We start from the raw sequence: 7,875 nt of genomic DNA, 5'->3' as shown, positions 1-7,875 counted from the left end.
ACTGTATCCCAACTCACCACAATTATGACAAGTGGGAATAAATATAGGAGCAAACCTAGATTTCAAATTTTGAACCTTAGGTAGAGGAAATCTATGTTGTACACACGATTTTAGTTCTTGGCCATTTACATTTTTTTGGTCTTATTCCTACTTAAGAGCTCGCGATACTTAGGTCTTATGTGTTCTAACTTACCACAACAGTGACATGTAGGAATGAACTTAGGCTTGATCGAGGCGGGTACACTCTTGTTTTTAAAAGAGAAAGCGGTATGAGAATTTGTCTATGTTTAAATCCTTCACTTCCTCTATTCCCAACTAGTTTTTGCAATTCTAATATTTTGTCAAGCTTGTTAGAACCACTAGCAAAAGATTGAAGTTGGGCATTAGATCTCCAGACTCTCACAAAAGATTTAACTTTACATCTAACGATTCTTTCTCAACCATTGACTCATTCAATTTACTACTAGACTCCTTAAGTTTGTCTTCTAAACTCTCCTTTTCTAGTTCAAGTTTATACAATTTCTTAAAGTATTTAACTTTTTTAACTTAAGACACTCCTCTAATAATTCATCAAAAGCCTCATAAATATCCTTATTTTCCTCAAATCCATTATCAGAATGTACTAGACTCATCTAGACAAAATTGGATCAAATGCCACTTGAAAGATTAAATTAGCCAAATATTTATATCCAAATTAAGCAGAATTAAATTGAAATAATTCCCATGTCTAAACAATCATATACTTTTAGATCAAAAGAAATAAAAATAAATAACACCAAATATGATCACGAAAAAAAATCCCTAACTCGATAAAAAAACCTCCGGGCAAACTTACGAATAAAGTGCACTAGAAAAGTTAACTTACAATTACTTTAGACACTGCTAAATTTTAGCTAACTCTAGTTAACTAATTTGCACCGAGAAACTCCTTTGATTGTGCACACCCACACTTCTTAGAATTCTAAGCCACTTTTCTTCCATGTGGGTCAACAAGAATGAATCTCCTCCTTGAGAGCAAGAACTCCAAGCGCCTTTTCCAAAAACTCCATAACTCTGAAGGCTGAGTAGCAAAGGTAAGGCATTGTTTATGTATTTGATCTCTCTGTGCTTTGATCTGTCTGTTGAAGCAAGTGATATTGAAATATGAATATAGCTTTCAAAGGATACTCTCTTAACTTATAACAAGGCTGTACCAATGATGAATCAATTAATGAATATATGAATATTTTGATCTTGTGTTGAATCTAAGAATCAATGTGTGCGTGGATCTTCAATTATGTGATCTCTAATGTAATATAATGATTCAATACACTTTGGGACGTTCATGCGGCTGTATGTTTAAAATGGGTAGTGTTTTGGGTAAAAGAGATTCAAAATCAGCATTAAAATCGAATCAGGATTCTTCCCAGATGTTACATGGGAACTGTAAATTTGGAGATAATTGTAAGTACTTACCTCAGTAGTTGTCCACTGGGGATTGCTTTTCTCATTCGACTCCGCCTGAAGTCCACCAGTGGGTACTCTTGGACCATCTAAACATATAAATAGAAATACCAGCCGGAACTTTTTTGGATAAGCAATTTAATCCAAATATAAAAAAACTATATGTGGGCTTTTGTTTAACTCACCATTTTATTAAAGTTGGATTCTTTTGTGCAGATTGTTAGTTATTTTATTTTTTCATGTTGTGGTGGGTTTGCTGTTAAGTGTGGTGTTGTATATGGAGGAGTTCTATCTGTTCACCCTGTAGGACTTTTTATCAATAAACGACAAGATTCATAAGAGAGACGTGTTCAAATCAATAGGTAATCATTTTACGTTAGTATCTAACAATAATCACTTCTACAAGGATCCCATTAATTGATAATGTAGTTGCACTTTGTTATCAGATACCCTGCTAACATTACTCTTCTACGTGGAAATCACGATACAGGCAGCTAAAACAGGTAATCTCCACATAACTTTGTGAATTCTTTATCAGTTGACATTTGTTATCATCTCCTAGCTGGCAAATATGAATCCCTTTCACTCTTTCGCTTGTTTTGTTATTTTTTCATAGATTAAGAAATGCCAGTCGATAAGAGTTCGACATTGCAGACTAATTTATTGTTATCTTGTTATTTTACAATCTTGCATTTTGCATTTCTTTTTAAAGATGTTTTGAAAGGACTCTGAATGATATAAATTAATTAGGCCTCGCATTTGCCAAGCATTTCATTTTTGTAGTTTTTTCTTGGCAGCAATATGTAACTACTGTTTTATCATTTATGAAGGACGGTAATGTGCAACCATACAAAAAGTCTGAGCCCATTTCTGAGGCCAACAATGAACTTGTTACGGTGGTGGTTGTTGAAAACTTGCAGGACATGGTCTTGAACTCAGGGAAAAATGGTGAGCATCAATATTCACTTTTGGATCATCTTAACGTACGTCTCTTCACTTTTGGATCTGCTTACAAAGAGCTATTGAGTAATATCAAATTTTTCGATGAGATGCACTGTAACAATGAACATGGATGAATAATTAAGAAGTGGGGTCCCATTATATATGTAGTTTTATTTATTATAATGGTATAATATATATATTTCAACACTCTAATATTATATAATTTACATGGATCAATAAAATCTAATGATTGACCTTCTACAAGAACAGATGTCTCAACTAGACATAAATGAATAACCTATGCCTTTGAAAAAATATGAAATATATGAGCAAGTTTTGAGTAAGAGATTTAACTACGTTCATCAATAGAAAAGTTCAAAGAAGTCAAGGTTGGAAAATTATTGTAATTGTGTCGAGAATGTTGCTTTACCAAATGAGGTTCAAGATCTTTGTTCTCAATTGAAATCTATGTAGGCATTCTTAAGTCACATTCCTGAAGAGTCTTTTCATCGGCCTATTCAACCTGATGTGTCTCCATTCAATTATTCAAATGATGATAAGTAATGTGTTGTTTTAGTTTGTCCTTGTTTGGCCTCCGTTTAAATAAAAATTCATTTTTCTTTCTTTTCTTATCAATCACATTTTTCAATAAAAAAATATTATATGTAAAAAAAAATTTCTTCCTCTTTTTTAACCACATGTTTTCCAAAAAAATTATTGTTCTTCTCATTATAATGTGGAATAATGGAGCCCAAACATGGGCTTCATTTTGGGTGATGTGGTAATAGTTATATATATTTTTTCGATCAAAATAATGGAGCCCAAACATTGTCTTTATTTACAATTGCTTTACTTCATTTCTTATGATTTTTTACGGTTGTGGGAAATATTTTCTTCTAATGTGATGTGAATGAGTGAAAATTATAGAGCCATAAATATTACTATTTGACAATTATATTTATCGTTATTCTAATATTTCAATTGTATATATAAATGTTTTATAATAACTTTTTGGTTGTTGAAAAGAAAGGAAACTAAATTTTAGTTGTTTCAATGATATTTTATCTAAAAAAATAATTAATATAGTGATAAATCAAGCAGTCCCTAAAATGAAATTAATTGGTTTTTAATATAATTCTTAACAACCATTTATTTCATTGTTGAAATGAAAGGCAGCTAAAATTTGATAGCTTTTATTGTATTTTAATGACAAAAATAGTTGATACAACAACCAAACAACTAGTTGTTGAAAAAAGAATTGATTGTCAACATAAATTTTTTACGATCAATTATTTAGTTTCTATATTAATACATTTAACGATTAAACAAATATTTAGTTGTTAAGTACATTCGTTAATACTTCTTTGCCAATCAAGGAACGATCAACTAATTTTGGTCGTTAAATGTGATCAACACCCAAAAATGTGTATTCTAAAAAAATTTATATAGTTGTTGAATGTGATCATTTCTGAAGCTCTTGTTTGTAGGAGATTAAAATTAGAGTTTTAGCAAATTGAGATAAAAGTTAATATAAGTGTGGTTGAAAAGTTATGAGTTCCAAAAAAAACATGGTTAAAACTTATTGTTGATTTTAACTTTGACAAAAATCTAGATTTTAATTTCGATGAAAAAGGAACATAGTCTTCTTTTTATATCAACTGAAGAATTGCTTGTAGCATGGGGGATATAAATAAAATTCCTATATTTCAAGTCGATGTGGTGTAAGTGACTATAAGTAAATCCGTTTCTTCATATTTGATGCCATCTTTTGATTCATTAGTAAAGGTTATCCTAAAATTTTTACGGATATAAATTATGTGGTTGAATTTTATCACAAGATTTCTTGTCCAACATGATGAAAATAAAATACATGTAATCATAGTTTGCGAACTATTTGCTTTTTTTGACATCGATTTTCTGCCCGGATGATATGGTCAACGGATCTTACCTTAACTCACTGTCATTTAGATAGTTCCATGCACATTTGGAAATCGTTAATTGTATGTGACCTTCTTCAATTGTGGTGGCAGCGGCATCGAGCACTTTCATGATCAAGTCCGTCAACTTGTGTCAGTATATATGAGTGTGAGATGGTCGGAAGATGTTTGTCACGTTACTCCGTAGGTATTAGGGGCTTATGAGTAATAAAATGAAAGAGCAATCTTACTTGGGTGTGTTAAATTTTTTTGCCTTCAAATGACACTAAATGTGTGCTTTTATAATAAAAGATGAGAAATGTCCACTTTTAGATGATAAGACATGTGGTCTTATCAATGCGTCTTTTCCTAGGTGTCATTCAATCAATCCTTAGTTCATGGCATTTAATGTTACTGACAATAGACACCCTATAGTCTTGGCGTGACCTCTGAAAATTAGTCTGAGAAACAAAATTATAATTATTAAATAGATAATTTCCAAAAATCAACTCCACATTTTGAATAAATATTTTAAGTCGAGGGAACCTAAAGTATATCCAATGGTGGTGTGAAATAGAGACTGAGATTGCCAAAGTGGATGAAAATTCTCTCCAATGGAAAGATGCAAATTGCAATTTTTGAGAAAAATTTGTGAATTTATACCATTTTTTATATCTACGAGAGGCCAAAAGTGAATTTAGATATTTCTGTTGGAGTATAAATTGAACTTATTTCAATTGGGATGTAAATGAAACTACAAAAGTTATTTTAAGGATACTAGTTTACATCACCATTATAGATGTTCTTAATTAGCAGTTAGAATTGTAAAGCGAGAGACATGAGGGCTTGAATTGACATGTTCTAATTACACATGATTCATTATAATTTATTTTTAAAAATGATAACGTACTTAGTTGCAAAGTTCCATGCATAAAAGATACGTCTTTACATTATAGAGATTGTACTTTATTTCTTCATTAGTTGATGTTGTATTAATAAAAATATTAGGGGATGAAAAATAGAAAAGTGACAGGGTGCCACTAAATTTTTTCAATTTTAATACCTAAACCACGCAATTTGTAAATTAAATATCCATAAAAAATCCCTTTCCTGCGACAACATATGCGGGCATTCTAGGGGGTGTACTTGCATTGCACGTTAGTTGGGTATTGTTAAAAGTAAATGTATGTAAATTTTAGGAAAATCCATTTGTAAATGTTAAAGGTATTCATAAGTTGATTGAAATTGACTTAATATTTGTCTATTTTCTTTGTATACTTCTGATTCTTTTTAAGAACGTAGGGAATTTACCTATAATTGGATCAGTCATTTGTTTTTGTGGGTAACCTTTATATATATATATAGCCAAACTTTCCATTTTTGGAATGGAATAGGATCAGGTCAAGCTAGAAGAAAAACCTTTTTTACTTAAAGGCGTTGATTATTAGTGGCATCTTGAAAACTTCCGAGTTTAGGACCGAGTCAACTATTCGATCAAATGATTTATATTAGCCTTGTCCAAAATATGATTTAGTGCACCTCAACATGATTTTCTATCTCAGCCCCTAATTCATATTATGATTATAATAACTAAAAATTACCAAGATATACAACAGAACAATATCTATACTCAATTGCATCATAAAACGATTTTCCATGTCGACAGGCACCACGGGAAATCCTAAAATATAGCTTAAAATGTTAAATGCAATTTCATGTACAATTATGCCAGTTAAAATACATCTCTAAAATCCTTACCTGATAATAACTTCAGTTAATAGCTCCGACACACAATAATATGGCTTACTCTATTGACCACAAAGAAAAACTTCAAAATAAAAAAATAATAATAATAAAATAGGTACAAATTCTCCAGTTTGTTTAGACATTTTTATAAGAATTGGTAGTTAAAAATTGTGACAGTAACCGAAATATTTCAACTCATTATTTTGCACTGACCCCCACCCTAGATTGCAATCGAAAAAAGTTGCATGTTAGCTTTCATCTCTTCCAATGACGAGTTGTATTACAACTAATAACTCATGGCTACCATAATCTAGTGCCATTATCACCAAAGCTTTGAATAAATAAGAACTCTCTTCGGCGTTTTTTTGTGGTGTGAATTTAACTTTGAGCAGGCACCAGCATATAAGCCACCATTTTATTGAGCAAGTAAGAAACAGAAAGTAAGGAAATAAGGAATACCTCTCGCAAGGGTGAAGCTTTCTTGTGTACCTTTTCACAGAAACCTATACAATTAGAAAGATAACAGCTTTTGAGAATTTTTATATATAGGGGATTAAAAAAATAAGAGTAATGATTATATATCATCAATCTCCAAAGGTGTAGCTTTAAGTAGTTCAGTCACCCTTCTATAAAGTGCCTGTAAAAACATGAACCCAACATTTACAAATCAAGTATTATCAAAGCGTCCAATGATGTTGAACAAGAATGTAAATTCCTACTGTATCAAATTAATTAATGTCTAGCAAGCCAAAAATAATAAAAACTCCAAGTCAAAACGGAAAGATGAAAAGAAACGTAAACTTTGTCCAAAAAGCATTTTTTCCATATATTAAATAAAAACCATGCTTATATCAATAATCCTTTATTAGACTCATTTCCCTACGAATTGAACAAGTGTACGAGATCTTCAGGTTAGGAATTTACTTAATCATGCATAGCGAAATATAAATAATATTTCAATTCCTACAAAGGATCTGTTTTATGTTTAGATAGAAACGTAGTTTGACCCAAATAACACCTAGAAAATGAATAAATAGGTGTTTATGTGGAATTTAAACCAGTTAGTTAATAATTAAAACAAGTCACAGTTATTAATTTTATCCAAATAAATCCACATGCATACTACCGTTTGTTAAATTGCCACAGTGTAGTAAATTACAGAAAAATAAAGAACACAAGTAATTTGATGCCAAAGAAAACCCCTTGCGTGATTAAAAACTCCGGACCCAAACCAGTATAAATCCTCTATAAACAAAAACCAACTTACAGTACCGCTAGACTCAACCAACACTAGTTTTTTGACCTTCAGACTGTAATTCCCCAAAGTCCTCATGGAATGCGTGCTCTTGCATTAACTCTCGGCTCTTGATTTCATCTATCTCCGGTGGATTCTAGAGAACCTTGACAGATGCTCTGAAAGGAAAGGTTTTGGTGTTGGATAGCTGTGGATTTTGATGTTTTTTTGAGTGTACCAACAAAAAAGTGGGAATGATTCAAGATGACATAGCGTAGGATGTGTTCTCAATGTTCAATCCTCTAGAAACATATGAAAACGGTGCACTAGAATACATATGTAGTGTTTTGGGTAGTGTGGGCCAGGTCAAAATCTCGAAAAACACAAAATAGGGTTTCATCAGAATGCACTATTGCTCGACCATCCAGCGAAAAGCTAGCGATGGTCTTTCGCTCGAGTGGGTACTTGGTGACAAGCTAGCGATGTCCATTCTGTTTTGTGTCACTCAAGCAGTGTGTTGAAAGTAAGCAAACATGCATCAATTCTTCTTTCCTTGTTTTGAAGTTTAACCTTAACCTACCAACCACTTTTACA

At 31.7% G+C, this 7,875-nt stretch overlaps 1 long non-coding RNA gene across 1 annotated transcript; it reads left to right on the top strand.

The window, feature by feature from the left end:
• The first annotated feature begins 658 nt into the window (after positions 1 to 658).
• Positions 659 to 2,544, top strand: LOC111412843. Its single transcript, XR_002706120.1, has 4 exons — positions 659 to 1,073; positions 1,660 to 1,805; positions 1,890 to 1,946; positions 2,274 to 2,544. It is a non-coding gene; the product is annotated as an uncharacterized LOC111412843 (long non-coding RNA).
• Positions 2,545 to 7,875: the final 5,331 nt, after the last annotated feature.

The sequence above is a fragment of the Olea europaea genome, chromosome 16 (assembly GCF_002742605.1).
Source record: "Olea europaea var. sylvestris chromosome 16, O_europaea_v1, whole genome shotgun sequence".
Lineage (NCBI taxonomy): Eukaryota > Viridiplantae > Streptophyta > Magnoliopsida > Lamiales > Oleaceae > Olea > Olea europaea.
This window is presented reverse-complemented; position numbering and strand designations above follow the sequence as displayed.